We start from the raw sequence: 22,426 nt of genomic DNA, 5'->3' as shown, positions 1-22,426 counted from the left end.
CAGCAGCCATAAATGTTGTTCTCCCAGTTTTGCAGACTTGGAAGGTGAGATTCAGAAAGATGAAAGATCTCACCCAGTAGCAGGTCTGAGATGGAAATGCAAGTCTACAGGAATCCCAACCATGTTCCTAAACTACACGTGCTCTGTCAACTCAGAGGCTACACTGTCGTATTGCAGTTCAATGTAGCAAGCTTGACAGATTGCTCTGGTCTTCCTCGAGTTTCTTTCCCCTCCTGCCTGTCAGGAGGTCTCCAGGGTCATTTCACATGTTTGCATACAAAATCTAGTGCAAGAACACAGGCAGAAAAGTGCCAGAAGTTCTGGAGTTAGTGCATTTTGGTTGGCGGCATTTTGGGAATGTTTGGAGGAAGGCTGTTTAAGAGAGCATGAAATGTGAGTGACTAGGAGAAAGAAAAGGGGGTACAAGAGTCCTTCTGGGGGGTTTATGAGTTAGATTCCCATTGGATCAGTAGACATCACGATTAGTTTTAGCTCATTTGGAAGATTCATCTTTAAATGAAAAATTGCTTGGTAGAAATAGATTTAAGGGACTAGATCTGATAGACAGAGTGCCTGATGAACTATGGATGGAGGTTCATGACACTGTACAGGAGACAGGGATCAAGACCATCCCCATGGAAAAGAAATGCAAAAAAGCAAAATGGCTGTCTGAGGAGGCCTTACAAATAACTGTGAAAAGAAGAGAAGCAAAAAGCAAAGGAAAAAAGGAAAGATATAAGCATCTGAATGCAGAGTTCCAAAGAATAGCAAGGAAAGATAAGAAAGCCTTCCTCAGCAATGAATGCAAAGAAATAGAGGAAAACAACAGAAGGGGAAAGACTAGAGATCTCTTCAAGAAAATTAGAGATACCAAGGGAACATTTCATGCAAAGATGGGCTCGATAAAGGACAGAAATGGTATGGACCTAGCAGAAGCAGAAGATATTAAGAAGAGGTGGCAAGAATACACAGAAGAACTGTACAAAAAAGATCTTCACAACCCAGATAAGAGCCAGACATCCTGGAATGTGAAGTCAATTGGGCCTTAGACAGCATCACTATGAACAAAGCTAGTGGAGGTGATGGAATTCCAGTTGAGCTATTTCAAATCCTGAAAGAAGATGCTGTGAAAGTGCTGCACTCAATATGCCAGCAAATTTGGAAAACTCACTCAGCAGTGACCACAGGACTGGAAAAGGTCAGTTTTCATTCCAATCCCAAAGAAAGGCAATGCCAAAGAATGCTCAAACTACCGCACAATTGCACTCATCTCACATGCTAGCAAAGTAATGCTCAAAATTCTCCAAGCCAGGCTTCAGCAATATGTGAACTGTGAACTTCCAGATGTTCAAGCCGGTTTTAGAAAAGGCAGAGGAACCAGAGATCAAATTGTCAACATCTACTGGATCATGGAAAAAGAAAGAGTTCCAGAAAACATCTATTTCTGCTTTATTGACTATGCCAAAGCCTTTGATTCTGTGGATCACAATAAACTGTGGAAAATTCTTCAAGAGATGGGAATGCCAGACCACCTGACCTGCCTCTTGAGAAACCTGTATGCAGGTCAGGAAGCAACAGTTGGAACTAGACATGGAACAACAGACTGGTTCCAAATAGGAAAAGGAGCACATCAAGGCTGTATATTGTCACCCTGCTTATTTAACTTATATGCAGAATATATCGTGAGAAATGCTGGGCTGGAAGAAGCACATGCTGGAATCAAGACTGCCAGGAGAAATATCAATAACCTCAGATATGCAGATGACACCACCCTTATGGCAGAAAGTGAAGAACTAAATAGCCTCTTGATGAAAGTGAAAGAGGAGAGTGAAAAAGTTGGCTTAAAGCTCAACATTCAGAAAACGAAGATCATGGCATCTGGTCCCATCACTTCATGGGAAATAGATGGGGAAACAGGGGAAACAGTGTCAGACTTTATTTTTTGGGGCTCCAAAATCACTGCAGATAGTGATTGCAGCCATGAAATTAAAAGACGCTTGCTCCTTGGAAGGAAAGTTATGACCAACCTAGATAGTATATTCAAAAGCAGAGACATTACTTTGCCAACAAAGGTCCTTCTAGTCAAAGCTTTGGTTTTTCCAGTAGTCACGTATGGATGTGAGAGCTGGACTGTGAAGAAAGCTGAGTGCCGAAGAATTGATGCTTTTGACTTGTGGTGTTGGAGAAGACTCTTGAGAGTCCCTTGGACTGCAAGGAGATCCAACCAATCCATGCTAAAGGAGATCAGTCCTGGGTGTTCATTGGAAAGACTGATGCTGAAGCTGAAACTCCAATACTTTGGCCACCTTATGTGAAGAGTTGACTCATTGGAAAAGACTCTGATGCTGGGAGGGATTTGGGGCAGGAGGAGAAGGGGATGACAGAGGATGAGATGGCTGGATGGTACCACCGACTCAATGGACATGAGTTTGGATATAGTCCGGGAGTTGGCGATAGACAGGGGTACCTGGCATGCTGTGATTCATGGGGTCACAAAGAGTCGGACACGACTGAGCAACTGAACTGAAGTGAAAGCACATAAGTTAATGGGATGTCATGAGAAGGTGAGCCGAGTTGACCTAGAGGTCTTGAGGCAGAGGCTGGGGATGCTGGTGAGGGATCCTAGCATTGATATGAGGAGGACCAGACCATCACATATTTCCGACTGTGTATCTTTGAATCTCCCACCCTGATTGAGTTTGGAGCAGCCTCAACACTTTGCTCATTCCTGCCACATGTTGTTCCTCTCCTGCCTTATCAAACATTAGTCAGTCCCCACCTCCCACCCCGTCTTAATTATTTGCAATGATCCGTGATAGACACACAAACAACTCTGCAGCTTGAAATCCCCCCATCGGGCAAATATGAAATTATTCACATTTTTCTTACAGATTTTTCATGAAGCGAGCTGGTGATGAAATGACTCTCAATGCCTTCACCATTTTACGCTGGGGATCCTGCCCTTCCCCTTAATGTGTGTGTATCTTCATGCCTCAGCTACATTGAGCATTCTCCTGGCCTGTTTATGTTTATTTTGGAAGCAAAATGTGTTTACAAAATCAGTTAAAAAGTGTTAATGATCAGTTTCCAGAATACTAATGTGAATCCAAATTACTTTCACATGAATCAAGACAAATTAAAAAATGCTATTTGATCATAAACTGTTTTAAATTTGTGTTACAAGTAGCGCAACAAATCTGAATATATCCCTTCTTTTAAAGAGCAGTTTAAAATAACCAATTTGTTGTCATAAAGAAGTTCAGGGCAAAAAATACCCTCCTAGGGGGAAAGAAGTCAAATTTTGAGCATTTACCTGGGGGAAGGTATTGGGGTACGTGCACCCTAACTACCAGAGGAAAAATATTGTTTGTAATTGTCAGAAATAGGATTGATTTATAAAACTTACATGATTTTCATCTGTCTTGTTTGCTATTATTTCTCCTGTGTCACAGTGGTAAAGAATCCGCCAGTGTAGGAAACGCAGGAGACGTGAATTTGATCCCTGGAGAAGGAAATGCAACGCACTCCAGTATTCTTGCCAGGAAAAGCCCATGGACAGAGGAGCTTGGAGGGAGCCTGGAAGAGCCCCATGTAGTGCATGGGGTCCCAAAGAGTCTGACATGACTGAGCACACAGCACACACACATGCTTCTGGGTCTAGAACAGGACTTGGCACATTGTATACTCTTGCCTGGAAAATCCCATGGGCGGAGGAGCCTGGTAGGCTGCAGTCCATGGGGTCGCTAAGAGTTGGGCACGACAGAGTGACTTCACTTTCACTTTTCACTTTCATGCACTGGAGAAGGAAATGGCAACCCACTCCAGTGTTCTTGCCTGGAGAATCCCAGGGACAGAGGAACCTAGTGGGCCGCCGTCTGTGGGGTCGCACAGAGTCGGACACGACTGAAGTGACTTAGCAGCAGCAGCAGCAGCACTCAACAATATTTCTAGTGTAAATGAGTGAATAAAATCAGCTGTTAAATTATAAGATTTAATCCAGGATTTTTTCTTCTCTGAGTCAATATAAGCATTATGAAGTTCATGGCAAAATAGAATAAAGAATTGAGAGCCATGTCATATAGAAACTACCAATTCCATATTCAGATAATATGTCCCCTTCTGGTGCCCCTCTGCCCTGTGCAGGTTACCTAGTAAAATTGCTGCTGGCATTTCAGATAGTCTGAGACACAGGGACTGTATAACTTTGCAGAGTCACAACTGCTGTCCATCTGAATTTACCCAGTGGTTTTTTCACTACCCATAACACAGATGGAGACCTGTGAGGTCCCCTTGAGCCACTTCTGGGCTGTTAGAAGGCATCTTTTCCAGACTCAGATGATTTATGGCAGTGTTCCCAGGGTTTCCTGAAGATCTGGTGAGAAGAAGACATGAAGTAGTGGGGGATAGAGCAAGACTGGGCTGCCTATTGGAGAGACTTCCACCCCCTGCCCAGGTATTTCCAGCTTGCTTTGATGTGCATACTGACTGGATTGCAAAGTAAGATTTTGTTCGCTGAAAGTCTTCAGATGCAGTTTAATAAAAAGGAGAGGCAGAGTTCAAGACATTTATCAACACAGTCAAAGGAGCTGGTAAAGGGTGAGGGGAGGGATCCAGATAGAGCTCCCCAAGGAACTGGCTGCCTGCCGCTGAGTTAATTATGCATATATTATGTGCACATCCCATGCCTCTGTAGAAACCGTACAGCTTTAGATGCTCTAGCCATTTTGCAAAAACTCTCTACCCTGGAATACGTTTGTATCACAGACTTGTTTCCAGTTCAGAGGGCCATGTAGAAGTGGTGGGAATTTGACTTCCATGTTGCCCAGTATTTTCAACGAGCTCCTTTCAGGACTACCAAGGGCTCTCTGGCTCTTGGACCCCAGAGCAGAATCAGACAAGTCCATTCATAAGTAACTTCGAAAGCGCGTGAGTCTGTGCCTTAAAGGGACAAACAGTGGCTTCAGAGAGAGAAGGAAGCCCAGGGATTTGCCAGCTGGGAGGAAATGGTGACTGAGAAGCCTGGGGGATGAGGAGCTCTTCCAGAAAGCCTGGAAACTAGGACCCGCTCCCCACCCTCAAGTCATCACCTAGATCTGGGCAGGAAAGACCTAGCTGGGTGCCAGAGTGACCCAGCTGTCCCTCCACAATGCTCTAAGGCCAGCGCGACGTGAGGGGAAACAGCTTTGGACACATGCTCTCTTGGTTCACAGCCCAGCTCCATATGGGCTCTGTGACCCTGAGGTTCTCCGGTCACCCTTCCGAGCTGTGGTTTTCTTCACCTGTAAAAATGTGGTAAAGATACCTACCTCCTCCAAGGTATTCCAAAAGTTGAAGTTAAGGTCTGAAAGTTTTTGACATGTAAAGAAAAGTGAAAATGCAAGTCACTCAGTCATGTCCAACTCTTTGCAACCCCATGGACTGATTATATAGCCCATGGAATTCTCCAGGCCAGAATACTGGAGTGCGTAGCCATTCCCTTCTCCAGGGGATCTTCCCAACCCAGAAATGAAACACAGGTTTCCTGCATTGCAGGTGGGTTCTTTAACAGCTGAGCCACCAGAGAAGCCAAAGAATACTGCAGTGGATGGCCTATCCCTTCTCCAGTGGATCTTCCTGACCCAGGAATTGAACTGGGGTCTCCTGCATTGCAGAAGGATTCTTTACCAGCTGAGCTACCAGGGAATCCCTTTTGACCAATAGTGGCTACTCAAAAAATTATAGCTATTACCATTCTATTCTACTGTATCCACCCTGTTTTGGAAAGACTTATTTCTAGTGGGGCCTACTTTTGATGGGGAGACATTTTGCTTTCTAAGTGAAATATAAATTGTGTTAGTTGTATGGGTTATGTGCTTTAAGAAAAAAATGCAGGGAAGAGAGATCAAGAGCGTTGGCAGGAGAGAGTTGAAGGGAAGCCCCATTTGTAAGAATGAGAAAGAGTTTCTTTCTCCAGTTCCCTCTTCCTACTTCACCAAAGAGATGTTTACTTCCAAATAAGTAGAAACAAGAAAGGGAAGCAGAGTCTGGAAGATACTCATTCACAAATGCTGTCCTATGGTGACAGTTGGGGTGTGGTCTTGAGTTTAGTCCTAGTGTGTCGTTTGCAAAGAGCAATCTTGATTGAGTCATTTTTGACTTTCTTTACCTGTAAATTGGAAATAATGATTTCTGCCTCCTGTACATGAGCTTTCTTGTCTGCTGAACTCTCAGAATAATAAGCAAGGGTGATTGCCATACACCAGTACGATCTGGCCATAGATATACACGTGTCCCCTCCATTACAATATTGTAAAGTAATTATCCTCCAATTAAATAAATTAAATTTAAAAGAAAAAAGTAAGCAAGGGTCAGGGTGTGGCCATGGAAAGCTGTTATCGCAGGAGGTGAAACTATAGAAAATATAAAGGAAACAGTTCACCCCTGCTTCTTCCCACACATACTCTCTTTCTCTCTAAAGTTGTCAGGAGGGACTTCCCTGGTGGTCCAGTGGATAAGACTCCACGTCCCCAATGCAGGGGGCCCAGGTTCGATCCCTGGTCAGAGAACTAGGTCCCACATGTTGCAACTAAGAATCAGCACAGGCAAATAAATAAGTAAAAATAAAGTTTCAGGAAGCTGTAGGTGTTTTTCTCATAAATGAAAGTCGCCTTAAGGCAAAGGGAATGTATTTGCACTGAGATGGTCCAGTAGGAGCCCCTCCATCAGGAATGGCTGACTCACCACATCCCCTAATGGTACTGCCTTGGATTTAATCATGTCTAAACTCTGAGGGTCCATTGACTGGTTACAAGTTGCTGACAAGTGAATGCTTGGTCCTCAGCTGTATATATTTACTGTACCATATAAATAATAAACACTAATAACTCACTTCATCCCTCACAGTTTCTCCATCCATTTCCTCGACATTTCTGGACCTTTCATCACATACCAGATTGTCTGGCTGACTTTTATTGCTGGCTGCCCATGCAGGGCAAGGAATCATTGTTGTCTCATAAATAGCTAGCATCATGTGTTTTTTTTTTCTCTCTCATTGAAAAGTTACTGCAATTCAACTTAAATTTCCAACAACCAGAGAGTGTTTAAATAAATCATCCTCCATCCATTTGATGAAATTACACAACCATTAAGAATCATGATTTTGAAAGCTATTCAACAATGGGGGGAGGGAAGCATATATCATATTAGGTGAAAAAAGCAATGCAGAAAATCATATATCCAGCCTGATCCAATTGTGTCCATGCATTTCTATGTATTTATGAGTGCATTAAAGAAATGGAAAGAAAATGCTTGAAATGTTATTTTTGAGTGTGATGGTTCTGGTGATTTTTATTTCTTGCATTTAAAAATTTTTCACAGGGCACTTTTAGAATCTGAAAATAAAGGGTCATTTCTTTATGTAAAATTTTATTTTTAAATAACATTTTAAAGAATTTATTTCAAATTCATTTATTTAATATATTCATTTATTTAAATTCTTTTATTCTTTGTTTAAAAAATTTCAAGTTATTATATGAATACACATAATAATAAAAATACTAGCTTGGATGTCTGTTTGACAGACAGTTGCCAAATGGGGGTGAAATCTGAGGGATGGGTACTTGGCAGCTTCCATGAAATCAGGGTGATAAGGCTGACTCTTGTTTAGAAGCTCCTATTCAAGGTCTTTGTTTTGTTTCCACCCCCCTCAAACATGAAAAATTCTATTCACATACATACACAACCTTACATATACAGACATATGAAGTGTATTTTCTGTGCTCAGATTTACATCCACCTAAGACATTACCCAGTGAAAGCTCCATCAGTCACAGAAACTATTGCTGGGGAGGAGGGGAAATTTTATTTAGCTAATTTTTAAACAAATCTCAAACATTCCCCACATCTCCTGAAGCCTCGAGGGAGAATAATCAAGTCAAGCCCCATTGACTAGAAGAATAGTGAAGTGTGGAAAATGATTTCTCAGCGCTCCACGAGACCGCAGCTCCATTTAAATAACATGTTCATTATTCAGATGCTCAGGCTTCTTAACGGAGGCTCCTGTCCTGCCCCGGGGTTGCGCCAGCTTCTGGGACTCTGCAGCATCCTGGGCTAGCCTCTCACTTGTCCACATCGCAGTGCAGTCCCAGGCACCACTGCTTGTCACAGCAAAGAGAGGTTTTAAGTAGCTAACTATTGTTTTCATTTTATAGATGAGAAGACTGAGTCTCTGATGAATGGTGTCCCTTTTTAGGGTCACACAGCCAGCCAGGTATTCTCACTCCAAGACCATTGCCATTTCTAATTTCTGAAAATATCTCATGTGCCAAAACTTTCCTCCACTGGTTCATTGTTAGAAGATGTGATTCTGACCAGCTAGACTATATGTAAGATGGATCTTTAAAAACAGGCTGCAAACAAACAAAGACAATAACAAGACCAGGAGACAAATTGCTGGGGGACATTAAATAAAATATACAAACAGACAGCATTTTCTGATTTGGGCAACTTATTTTGAGTACAACATAACTTCTTGTACAATCAACGTGGGACTATGTTTAGTGGTAGAGTAAGAAAGAAAACATCAGAAATGAACAGAAAGCTAATTTTTTATTGAGTGCCCACTATATGCCATGCCCTATTCTAAGCACTCTACATGTTTCAACTCATTTCATCCTTACAACAATCCTATGATTCGGGCAGATGAAAAATCTGAATAACAAGGTCACATAGACAAACCTGAGAAGATGGAAAAGGAGCTTTGAGCTGTCTAAATGTGAAACGGGGAAAGGCAGACAGAGCTGAGTTTAAACCTCAGTTCAGCCACTTGCTAGCTCTGTGACTTTGGACAATAAACAACCTCTCTGAGCTTCAGAACTCTCATTTATTATAGAGGGATCGTAAAATCCGGCTCATGCACTTGCTGTAAGGGTTTGATGGGATAATGCAGGTAAAACTCTTGTAGCACCTGAGCACTTAGCAGATGCTCAGTGAATTGCAGTTTGTTTTGGTCTCTTCTTCCACCTCTTCCTCTTCACCTCTTTTTCTGCTTTGCTGATTCTGCTGATGGTTTTCCACAGGGAAGCAGGCTCATTCATTTCTTCAATAAACATCTTAGTGACAGGCGCTCTTCTGGATGCCAGGGACAGAATGAGCACAAGACCGACACAGACCCTCCTAGACACTCACAGCCCCCCATGGCAACCATCAGCGGGAGGACCCCAGGGGCTGGCGCCTTTGCATGGGGTGGGTCCACTTCACTCTTCCCTTTACCTGTCTACTTCCCAACAGCATTTGAGCTGACATCAATCAAAAATTTTCAATGACTGGGGACACTATTGGGTTTACCTTTGGTTGGGCTTTAGTTGCAAAGCTCAGAACCACCAAAGCTTATATTCATCCTTTGCTGAGGATGCTGGAGCCCCAAAACAAACACAAGGCTCTCCCAAAAGACTAATAAATTAATTAGCTGTAATTAACTATTTTATTAATTTATTCTTAAGTCACCTAACATTTACCCAACTGCAGTAGAAGAGGACTTACCATTTAATCAGAGATTAGCAAACAGGGTTCATCTGATGAGTTAATTCTGATCAGAAGGCTGCAGCTGTCTGTGTTGAGAAGGATTCTGAGGCCAAGCCTAGGCTCAGTAAAGCCACAGTGGATTCCTGATGTCTGCCATAGACAAAGAAAGGAAAAGTGGTGGCTTCTTATTTGCTTCCCTAATAGTACAACCATCACCTCTTTCAAATGAGTCAACTGATTTGCACAAGGTCACACAACTAGTTGGCACTAGAGCAAGATCTAGACTTAAGGTCTCCTATCCAACATAATGAATAGTGTTGGAAAGAGATTAGATTATAATTCCAAGCTCTTCAAAATCAATTTTCCTGATCTTCCAGGATAGTGAGACTTAAAAAAAAAACAAAGTTAACTAAACTAAGCAAATGAGACAGCCCATTCTCTGTCTCACAGGTACCACCTTCATTCTCTTCCTTTGAGCTGGCAGAGCAGGAAGCCTGGTTCCCAATGCAACCAGACTCCATGCCTTGTAGGACAGCAACACCATCCATGCAGAAAGTGCCAAAGTAATACAGGTAGTTCTTCAGTTATCTAAGGCTGTGTAACAAAGAACTCCAGACACAATGGCTTAAAATCAGTAATTGTTATCATGATTCTATGAGCTAACTGGACTCAGCCTGATGGTTCTTCTGCTGGTCTGGCTTGGGGATTGCTCACGAAGTTGCCATCAGACGGCAAGTGGAGCTGGAGTTCTGTGGAGACTCAGCTGGGCTGGAATGGCTTTCTCACTCACACATATGGCACCTTGTTGACCTTCTTGTGGGTTCTTTTTCCATGAGAAGAAATCCTCCAGGGCCTCTCCAGGTGGACCCTCTCCAGCAGGGTAACTGGGCTTCTTACATGGTAAGAGCACACAAGTGGAAGCTGCCAAGTTTTCTTAAAGCCAGAAATTTGCACAGTGTCATTCCCGTCACATCTTATTGATAGAAGTGAGTCACAGGTCCAATTCAGGTTCCAGGGAGGGGTGAAAGAGGACTCACAAGGGTACAAACACCTAGTCCCCTGGTCACAGGGGCAAGCTTGGGAGACAAGGTACCACCGGAATGAAAACAGCAGAAACGCAGCCTGGATCTCAGCTGCTCTATCAGGGAGCAGGCCACCCAACACAGTCCCTTCAGGATGCTGACTTCCATCTCCGGAGACTGATCCAGGGGCGACAAAGTTCAGGCGTGGGCAATGCCTGTTTCCTTCCTCTGCCTTTTTTCCCCCTCTCCTCCCACACTTCTCTGGGACATTATCTCTTCTTTGTCTTGTGGTGGAATTTGAAGGATGGAAAGTCTAACTGGCAATCAGATAGTGATTGAACAATCAGACAGTGGCATTGGACCGAACTTTCATTAGGTTGAAAATCGTTGTGACAATCTAAGGGAAACTGTGTGGGATTGTTTGTAATTGACGGAAAATTCCTTTTGCAGGAGTGGCAGCCCTTCCACCTGCACAGAATGGTGTGCTTGCTCCTGGTCCCCTTCCTTGCCAGAGCTCATCAGGTCTCTAAGTTTTTTATCTTCTCCCTAAGAAATATTCAAATTGAAAAAAAAATGTGATAATGAATAGTGTTGGAAAGAGATTAGATTATAATTACAAGCTCTTTAAAATCAATTTTCCTGGTCTTCCAGGATAGTGAGACTTAAAAAAAAAAAAAGTTAACTAAGCAAATCAAAGCAGTAAAAAGGAACAGCTTCAGGACATTTAGAAAACACTTTTACTCCATTCATAGATTTGAACCTAAGCAAATCCACTATTTCTAGCACAAGGAATACTTAAATCCCTTGTGCTCATCCTATGTTTGAAATATTCACAGGTGTATTGGTATCAGAAGTGTTCTGGCAGTGACTTTAATAAAGAGAAAGGTGTTTGGATTCTAAGATACTGAGTCTTCTGTTTTTACCATGTATTTTTCAAACTTGAGCAGGTCAATGAGAGAAACGTACTGCCCTCTATTGGACAGAGTCAGCAAAGTCGTCCCAGAATCTTTAGGAGAAAGCCACCTTTGGGGGGGCCGTCTTTTAACTGAGGCAACACAGGGCTCCCATTTAGCGTAGCCCAGGTAAAGCAGAAGTTAAAACATCAGACACGTCCACAAAATAAGATTTGCATTTCTATGCTATATCTGGCTATGGGTTTTCAGTTTTAACAAAGAGGAAAATGTCAAAATTTGTAAAATACAGGTTTTGGGGGAAGATAAGAATCAATAAATTTGTTAAATTGGAGAAGCCCTGGAGGAGGGCATGGCAACCCACTCCAGTATTCTTGCCTGGAGAATCCCATGGACAGAGGAGCCTGGTGGGCTACAGCCCATGGGATCGTAGAGTCAGACATGGCTGATGTGACTGAGCAGCAGCAAATTGGAGAATTGAGAATAGAACTATTTTATTCCTAAGCTCACTCAACACAGAAATGACTCAGCCCATGTCACTAAGATGCTGTGTCCTGTGATGATATTATTACTTTGCTGAGTTTTAGTGAATCAGTTAAACTTCTATGCTTTCCTTCAGCAATATGATAATTTCCTATACTGAAATGATGCTCTCTTCTACAAATACCCATGACTATTATTGTTTTATACTGCCCAGGTCACCAATAGAATGTAAAGAAAAGCAAACCTGGGCTTTGCCTCTTCTGGGGGAACAATCAGCTCGAGAACTTTTGCGATTGCACCTTAAGGGAAGAGAAGAGGCTATTTTTGCTTACTTATAGGCAGCCAGAGCTGCTCAGAGCATTATAGATTTGGCTATGTTCTACATTTTCTTCCTTTCAAAATTAGAGCACCATTTCCCCAAACACTTGTTACCGTTTAGGTCTTGCCTTAAAAATATTTTGAGAGGAATGGAATTAGATAAAAGAGGGTGAGTGAGGGAAAGGATTACAGAAGAGAAATTTTTCACTGTGTGAAGGATCTTGACATTTCGTAAAGTTGAGAATTGAGAAAAAAAGGTAATTCATCATTTTGACTCAGTACATTCCAATTCTAAGAATCTACCCACAGAAAAACTCACAGAAATACCCAAACTTAGCTACAAAGAGTCCACTGAAGCATTGCTATGATGAAAGCAAAGGAGAAACAACCAAAATACCTTGAATGGGGAGCTGGTAAATGACATGGAATTTACACAGTGGAATAATACTATGCAGACACTAAAACAGCAAGGAAGTTGTCTCTGGGCTGATGTGAAGATATTACCATGATAGGGTAAGTTATATTAACTTTGTGAATAACATAAGTTGCAGAACAGAAGTACTGTCTGTTTCTCATTTTTGTAAGTAGAATTATATTGTTATTATAGTTTATTGCTTAAAAATAAACCTGGAAGAATAGACACCAATCTATTAACAAAGAAAGTCTCCAGGGGTTGGGATTATAAATGGTTGTTACTTCTTAATCAACCCATATGCTTGGGCATTTTTTACCATTGACATATGGCTAACTTTTGTTATCCGAAAATACAGTTAATTTTTAAAAACCTGGATAGGTAGGTTTTCCTTTTGGCAGAAGACTGTCAGAAGCTACCCATTCATATGTAGGAAGCACTTCCTGTTAGTGCTCTAATGATGGAGTTAAATTGCTCAAGCAAATCACAAACAGAAAAGTCAGATGAAATAAAAGATGTAAATACAAGATGTGAAATACAAGATGTAAATACTTGACATATAACAGGTGCTCAATAAATGTTTGCTGAATCCTGGAATAAATGAATGAATGCAGAACTGCTTTCTATGGCGTACTTTTTATTTGCTACCTGTTTTTTTAAAATTATCTATAATCAGATGTGTTCTTTGTGAATAATATCTCCAACAGATTTCTCTGTTTACGGAATTCCCTTTTTCTTCTCTTATACATCTTCAGAAACTAAAATGGTCATGCGGGGGGAGGGGAATGGGCCATTAAAAAAAAAAAACAAAAAACAAGGTTTTGACATGAGGGAAAAGGGATTTTCACAAACCACCAAAGTGCTACTTCTCTTGGAAGAAGTGCACCCTGGATATTTTCCAGCTGAATTCTGCAACAAAACCCAAGGAAAATGAACATTAATCTTTTATGAACTAAGCCCCCGAAAGAACAGGCTTTGAGCTCAACCCTAATTAGGTTGCATCTCAATACAGAGAATCCTTAACGAATAAGGACACATAACAACACCGGCGAGCTCTCTGCTGGGACTGGCTCAGAAATGAAGGGGCCGCCCAGGCCACTCTCAACTGCTCTCGTGCATTAGGGATACCCGACTTTACCTGGAAAATGCACGGTCATCTTGGATAGGAAGCAAATGGAATTTCCTCTAACTGAAATTCTTGGCCACCTGGCTACCTCCACGGCTATCTGGGGGTCTGTGGATAAATGAGAAGAGAAAGGGCAAGAAGCAGGGCTTGTAGTGTGAGTTTAGCAAGTCAACAAGGTTTCTTTGCGCCCAGCAGAGCAGCCCACATTGACTGTGCTCAGAAACGAGATAACCTACAGATGTGTTATGTACTTGGGTGGGAGGCAGAGCACAGTGGAGTCTTAGAAAACTGGGTTCAAATCTCAGTGCGGCCTCTTTCTCCTCCTGAGGCCTAGAACAGGTTACCTTGCCTCTCTGAGCCATTGTTTCCTCATCTGTAAAATGGGAATCAAGGTACAGAATGGTGGGGAGGATTAAATGAAATGAACTAATCAGCTCTCAGCTTGTTAGTTGCTAAGACATACCTTATTTTCCAACCACAGCCTCCCCCACCCCATTCTATTCTACAGCTTCCCCATTCTCTCTGAAAAACTACAGTGTAAGGTAATTGCAAAGATCCCCACATTACAGTCAAGGAACCTGGAAGTCGGCGAGGTGAGGTCTTTGGTGCAAACTGAGAGAACAAGGGAACCGCAAGGCTAAGATTTCTGCTCAAGTCTTCCCAGGTGGCGCTAATGGTAAAGAACCCACCTGCCAGTGCAGGAGACTTAAGAGACCCGGGTTTGATCCCTGGGTTGGAAAGATCCCCTGGAGAAGGGCACCACAACCCACCCTAGTATTCTTGCCTGAAGAATCCCATGGACAGGGGAGGTTGGCAGACTACAGTTTATGGGGTCTCCTAGAGTCGGACACCACTGAAGCAACTTAGCACTCACGCACTGCCTAACCCAAATCACATGCTGAATGAAGGATGTGACTCGGGCTGTCAAAGACAAAGGAATTACTGACGTTTGACATCTCAGAGAGCTCTGAATCCTAGGACCCTATGCATGCTCCCAGGTTACCAGAGAGAGGCCTCAGGATGGGCTGAGACTGAGCTGTTTGAATGGAGGGGTCAGGATTCCCCATCCCATGAAGCAATAGTTATGGTTCCTATATCCTCCTGTCTTCCTCAGAAGCAGTCACCACTCCACCCACCCTGCCAGACCTTAGCTTCCCCCAAAGTGGACATGGGCTTCCTCATCAATCCCCTGATGGCATTTATTTGGCTTATAATAAACAATAAACCCCTTACCGCCAACATTGCTGTCCCACATTAGTCCAGCATCTCTCTGCTGCCCAAGAATGCCTGATCCGTTTACCATAATTAACTGATACCTTGCTAGAAAGCTGAGCCAAAATCAAAACTCTTGGGTGAAGAAGATTTGCCAAGGGTTACAATGCATGAGAATTGGAGTGGATAGAACTTGGCACTTGAAACCTCTTCCTTCCACATAGAACTTATTCTAGAAACTCATTAACCCTAAGAGTGTAGTCACATTTCCAGAAGAAGCTGGGGACTGGGAATCCATTTGGATTTTTACAATCTTGTTCTTTCAACTGCCAGCCCCATAGTGTTTTTCCCTCCTCTTCTTATTGTCAAATTTTGTTACATTGTGTACTGTGCTTGCTAAGTCGCTTTATTTGTGTCTGACTCTTTGGGATCCTATGGACTATAGCCCACCAGGCTCCTCTGTCCGTGGGATTCTGCAGGCTAGAATCCTGGAGTGGGTTGCCGTACCCTCAACCAGGGGACCTTCCTGACCCAGGGATCGAACCTGCATCTCCTGTGGCTCCTGAATTGCAGGTAGATTCTTTACTGCTGAGCCACCAGGGGAAGCCCACATTATGTAATACTATGACTATTTATTGTAAGGTATTTTCATTATATTTCTGTTAGCTAATGTTTGTTGCGCATCTACTGTGTCCAACACTGTTCTAAATATTTTACACCCTACATCTTATCTAAGCCTCACAAACAATTTGGAAAAGGGTAATAGTATATTTATCTCTATTTTGTGGATGTGGACAGTGAGCTCAGAGCATTAACCATTTTGGGTGTCCCTTGTATGAGAGCCTCTGGTGATCTAGAAGGCGAGAGATCACATGCAGCCAAGAGAATCAGTGTGAGAAGGTGAGAACCGAACTGGTTGGAGAAGAACAGGAGGGAATATGGGAGAAAAGCTTTCAAGGCAGAGGGCATAGCATGAGGGACAGCTCAGAGACAGGAAAGTGCACGCAGCAGGGAGTGCTATGGTGAATGGCAAATAGAAGTTCTGGGAACTGCTTGTTAAATTGCTAGCTTGACCTTGGCAAATGGGTCTTGCTCAGATGACAACACGCAATCTAGAAGCAGCTGCATGAGGGGAAGAAAGGGGAAAAGGCCTCTGCTGTATGTGCCAGCCACTCATCTAATTTTCCAAACAATCCAGTGAAGGAGCTTTCATGCCTCCACTTTACAGGCAAGAAAACAGAGTCTCAGAGAAATGGCTTGTCTAAGAAAGGTCAAAAGGCTAGAAAGCGGTAGAATGTGTGTTCAGACCCAGCTCTGCCTGGGTCCATGGCCCTTGATCCAATCCTCCACGCCAGATTGAAGAAGGAGGGCCTGCCTCTCACTGCTGGCTTTTAGGAGCTCCTTTGTGGGCAGGCATGGAGTCTGGCACAGACCAGCCTCAATTGGTGACACAGTCTCCTTTAAGAAAAGAAGGATTTCCACACTCTTGGCATTTTCTGCATGAGATGCAGCAGTGTCAAGGCTCTGGGCACCCCTCATCGCGAGGGAGAAGGCTACAAGATGCCTTTGGGCAGGAGAGGGAGCACCCAGCTTGGAAGCGCAGCTGAAATCAGCATAGGAAGCTGTGTGATGGCAAGCGAAGCCCCAGATGGGCCCTCCAATGAGATCACCCCCAGCCTCCCCGGCTGCCAAGGCAACAGCTGCTCCCAACATATTGGCCGGCGAATATTTCAGATCCACACCCTCAAATCCAGATGTGTTTGTGTCATGAACTCTATACATTCTGCTAGAAATTACTGAGGTCTAAAAAAGGAAATTAAGCACTCATTCAGGCACACATGGACCAGTGACCTGAAATATTCTGTGCATGGCCAAGGTTTGGGGTACTCACATTTGGGACCCTGAATACCAGCTTCCACCCATCTATTGGCCCACACTACCCTTACCAGAGATCATAAGTAAAGTGATTGATGTTTGCTTTCAACTGAATGCCAGTGAAATTTTATGAACGTGGAAATCGGCCTTTGCACGATGGCCAGACTCTGCTTTGTTTTTAATTATTAGCAGCTTGGTTGGAACATCAGTGCAGCCCTGCACTTCCAACAACAGAAATCACGGATCAAATCAACTTAAGGAGCACTGCCTTTCAGCCCTGGCTACACATACGTGTCACTTGAGGAGCTTTGAAAACATCAGTGATTCAGCACCAGCGGGAAAGTTTGGACATGGGGCCCCAGGATCTGTTTTTTATTCCAAGTTTCCCAGTTGATTTCATGTCACAGCTAATGCTGAGAACCTCTACTGTGGAATATACCCTCCTGGATGGCTACAAGGCAATCAAAAACAGGATGGGGAGATGGCAGTGGGAAGGTGTAGCTGTCAAAGGCTTTACCTTTACGTCAGACAGTAGCAGGTAACTCTCAACTTTTTCATAGACTAACATGTCACTCTGGATCATCTGTATGAGCCTGTCTCTGCATCTTTCAGTGGGGATAATGATATTAATACTTGATTGAGCTTGTGTGCATGCACGCTCAGTCCTGTCTGACTCTTTGTGATCCCATAGACTGTAGCCCACCAGGCTTCTCTGTCCATGGGATTCTCCAGGCAAAAACACTGGAGTGGGTTGCCATTTCCTCCTCCAGGGATCTTCCCATCCCAGGGACTGAACTCACCATCTCCTGTGTCTCCTGCATTGTAGGCAGATTCTTAACCATTAGTGCCACCTGAGAAGCCTCTGACTGGCTTAAGAATGATTAAATCTGAAAATGTTGGTGTAAAGTGCTCTGCACAGCACCCAACACCTTGTAGGGATTCAACCAATGATAACCATTACTGTGGGGCTTCCCAGGTGGTGCGAGTGGCAGAGAACTCATCTGCCAATGCAGGAGACGTAAGAGTCGTAGGTTTGATCTCTGGGTCAGGAAGAACCCCTGGAGGAGGGCATGGCTACCCATTCCAGTATTCTTGCGTGCAAAATCCCATGGACTGAGGAGCCTGATGAGCTACGGTCCACAGGGTCGCAAAGAGTTGGACACGACTGAAGGGACTTCACACGCATGCAACCAGTACTGTTGCTGCCGCTAGAGGAGAGTGTCTGAAAAACACTGTCCTAGAGAAGAACACTCCATGGGAGGGTGGTCACATTTCTGCAAACACAGAAAGGAAGAGCTGAGAGAAACCCAAATTAATCACCACAAGCTCACCCTGAACTTTCTGCTCACCTTAAACAATGTCTCAAACACTAACTTGTGAAAGTTGTGAGTGGCAGGACCTTGAAGCTGTGTCCATGCCCTTCCTAGCATCCCGAGAGAAGCTGAAATTCCATAAGTTCTCTAAAAAGTCACTTCTGGCAACACTCACCACTCCCTAATTGACCATGCTAAATATTATCCCCGATGCCCCCAAAATGAGCTCTTATCTGATTGCAGCTTGGTAAATATTATGAAAGTTGTGGTTTTATTACCACAAAAATATCAATGCTAACTTTCTCATTTATGTAAGAAGTAGCCAGAAAATCTCAGTGGTGAGAGCTCGAAAGCAATTACATCCTTATTATTTAGAAGTTTGGCCAGATGTCAAGGGAGTTTATAGCCAAACCACTACTTTGGTGGTGTTTTGTCCCCCAGAGTAATCCAAAAATTAATGTACCAGAAGGAAATAATATGTTTTTCATAGAATGCTGTGAGAGCCGAGGCTTTGCTCTTAGAAGGACTTCCATGGAAATTCCTTTATCAATACGGAGGAATAGTGTACTGGGAAGTACTTTTTGACTTGGGGTAATATCTTTGGTCAATGATATTTCTGAAATGGCAGAAAGCTCAGAAAAAAATTGGAAAGATACTCTATGTCCCTGTATGTGTGTGTATATTTAGAGAGAGGGAAACAATAGAGACACAGATAAATAGAGGTATAAATAAACATATATCCATACCAAAAATTAATTAACGTGCTGATATCAAAAAGAACAAATTGCTCCAAAACTCACCACAGCAGCCTTCTGTTGTGTAGTTGTATAAAACCTCTGGGAGACAGAGAAAGTCCGGTGTGTTCAAGTCCACTTTGATGTACCTGGTGGACTGAGCCCAGTAGAGAAGGACTGACCAGGTGGTTCTGGAAATGAACCAGGTGATAGTAATTTCCAGACTCTTTGGGAGCCCCAGTACATTGAACAAGATCTCTCTTGCCCGCAAAGATGACCTTTCGACCAGCAAGGCCAGAGGCTTGGTGGGATTTCAGCTACGCTCAAGCATCTTGGCTTGCTTTTCTCACATCAGCTTGGTCATTTGTCCACAACGTTCTGTCAGACGAACAGTTGATATAGACAAACGGAGACTTTCTTCAAAGGTTTATTTTGTATTTTGTATTTTCAAATATTTGACAAGCTACTTCAAAACAATGTTGTACGCAAGAGATGTCCACACCTTTCTTTTTCTTAATAATAAAGTGTTGGAAACAACCAAAATCTAAGAGCTTGCTTAGATAAAGATAAACAAAGTTAAAAAAGATAGGCCTTTAAAGCATTAATATTGAATGGTGTTCATCAAATAGAAAGGAAGTGCTTCATAGAATAGCATAGTTTCTTCTCTACCCCTCTCTTTCCCTCTTGCTCTTTAACCTAATATATAGAGTGTTTTCCCACTTATATTGAAATCTACATAGTTTCAGTATATCTACATTTGCTTAAAAGTTCTAGAAGAATGATATGAACCAGTCTTCAAAGGAATCTTCGTCATAGAGAGATTTTCATTTACTTCATATTGCTTAATTTTTCACAATGTACAGTGCATTTTCAAAAATAATTTTTAGATAGCTGAAAATTTTTAAAAGAACAAAATGAAAAAGAATTTTTCATGTGCAGTCTTCCATTCCATCAGCTGAGGAACCATGAAGGAGACTAAAGAAAACAAACCCAGAAAGATCATATTAGACAACAGGCTTTTCTGTTTCAGCACTGTTTCTGCTTTTTGATCAAGGGCTGCTGTGTTTAACAGAAAATTTTGGTCCATCTCAAGAATCTACAGGAAAACCTCAAGCTCAAGGCACTTCCCAATTTGCAGTCACTGTAGATGGAAGAAGAGACATCACTAACTCTGGCTTGATAGAGTCCCTCTGTGCTTGGTCAGTCATGTTCCTACAGATGGTGCGGTCTCATGGATGGTAGCCCACCAGGCTCCTCTGTCCATGGGATTCTCCAGGCAAGAATACTGGAGTGGATTGCCATTTCCTACTCCAGGAGATCATTCTGACCCAAGGATCAAACCTGAGTCTCTTGCATCTCCTGCATTGCCAGGCAGATTCTTTCACTATGTCATGTGAGAAGCTCTTGATAGAGCCAACAAAGAGCTAATTGATCAAGCAAACCAAGATTCCCTAAAAGAATGCTCCCCTTGTGCTTCCTGGAGCATCTGGAGGTCTCTGGCATACCCTGGGTATTTTAATAAGAGCTGTCACATTAAACACCGAGTTCCAAATACTGTGCTAAGCTACACACATCACCTTTATCTTCACAAAATCTTCAGAAGTAGAAATGATCCCTCCCATGTTACAGAGGAAAAGACTGAGACCCATGGTGCTTAAGCAACTTGCCTAAAATCACAAGCTAGCAAGTGACAAAGCCTGTACCTTCATCTCCACCTGCCTGCCTCCATTTTCTGATTTCTAGGATGCAGGAAGTGAAATGTTATCTATTTAATGACCATGGAAAGCTAATATCCCTCTGAAGTCTTCAAGGTACCCCAAAACTTGCTTATTCACCTTCAGTATCTGTCCCATCAGTAACTTTTCCCCTTGGTTTGTACAAATTGCTGTAGCAGTCAAGATGCATGCATCCTATTGTTCTCTGATATTTAGATATTACAAGCCTTGGATAGTTTTTAAACAAGGCAGCAAAATCCTTGTACAAATGAGTTCATTTCAGGAGGAAAAAAAATCTGTTGGCAAGGAATAAACCATAACTTGTCAAAGGCATGCATAATATTTTTTGCTAAATTCATGTTTTCCTTTGTCAGCCAATAGCTGAGCATTAAGCCTTTTGTAACATTCATTTTGGTGATTCATTAGCAATATCATTATGATTTATTATCCTCTTTGCAATAAAGAATAATTTACAGATCTGGGGATGAAGATTTTAATGATGGTGTTTATAGGATATTGGCTTAAGTTTTTTTCTAGGTTATATTCTTAAATCCTTTTAATAAAGTAAAATCAAAGGATTATGAAGTAAGCACTTTCGTTCTCTCTCGAACACCACTGTTCCCCTCCCCACCGTGCGCAGTGTAGTGGCTGGGGAGCTGATTCTTGCTCTAGGGTTGGATTCTGAACAGTCCAAGCCAACTGCCAGCGGAACCCTTTGCCCTCTGGTTTAGGAACTGTCATCTAACGCAATCAGATCATGGCATTCTCCTGGCCTCAAGAACCAGTACAAGAATAGACATGGGGTCTCACTGGGGCCAGTAAGTTACGTAGGCATCCAGGAAAAGTGTGTTCTTGCTTTTAGGAGATGGATGCAGGAAAGCCAGTCTCTGTGTGTGGATGCCGCCCTGCTTGGAGTTCCAGGCCTGGAATGACTGCTGCTACATCGACACACGAACCAACACATTTTCTTACTGCGGAAGCCACTTCGAGTTTTTATCACTGTAACCTAAGCATCCTACATTAGTCAGCTCAGGCTGCCATAACAAAATACCGTAGACTGGGTGGCTTGAACAACAGAAATGAGTTTTTTCACAGTTCTGGAGGCTGAGAATTCCAAGATCAAGGTGCTGGCTAATTCAGCTCCTTGTGAGGGCTCTCTTCCTGCCTTGCCAATGGCTGCCTTCTCATCCCCACATGGCAGAGAGTGGGGAGGCAGGGGTGTAGCATGCTCTTGGGGGTCTCTTCTTCTAAGGGCTCTAGTCCCATTATGAGAGTCCCCATTTTTATGACCTCATGTAACCTTAATTACTCCCCACAGGCTCCATCTTCACATACCATCACACTGAGGGTTAGGACTTCAATGTATGAATGGAGGGGTGGAGACAAGAATATTCAGCCCATAACACATCCTAAACAATACCAGCCACAACCGTTTCTTTGACCTAATTCCCACATTATTGTGATAGTGTCTCAAAAGATTTCAATAGAACCTTCTCTTTCAAGGTAAGACCATCATCAACCATTCTACTCCATGGACTAGGAAACAGACCCAAATTCTAAAGAGCAGATGACCTAAAACTTGCCCAGAAATACGACCCCACTTAGCTTTCAGCTTTCTTGCTTTCTGCATAAGAATGTCTAACTTCCAGTCATCCAATATCCAAATAGTGTTTCTAAAATATTGGCAGCCAACTCAGAAAAGTATATGTATTGATCTCTGTTGATATAGCTGAGCCTAAATTGAGGTCCAAAGTCACACAACCTCCTACCCTGGGCCTGTTGATGGAAAAGAATTCTAATCCTG

The sequence above is a fragment of the Bos indicus x Bos taurus genome, chromosome 15, assembly GCF_003369695.1.
Source record: "Bos indicus x Bos taurus breed Angus x Brahman F1 hybrid chromosome 15, Bos_hybrid_MaternalHap_v2.0, whole genome shotgun sequence".
In the NCBI taxonomy this organism is placed as follows: Eukaryota; Metazoa; Chordata; class Mammalia; order Artiodactyla; family Bovidae; genus Bos; species Bos indicus x Bos taurus.
The sequence above is the reverse complement of the archived record's forward strand: the minus strand, read 5'-3'. Positions refer to the sequence as shown.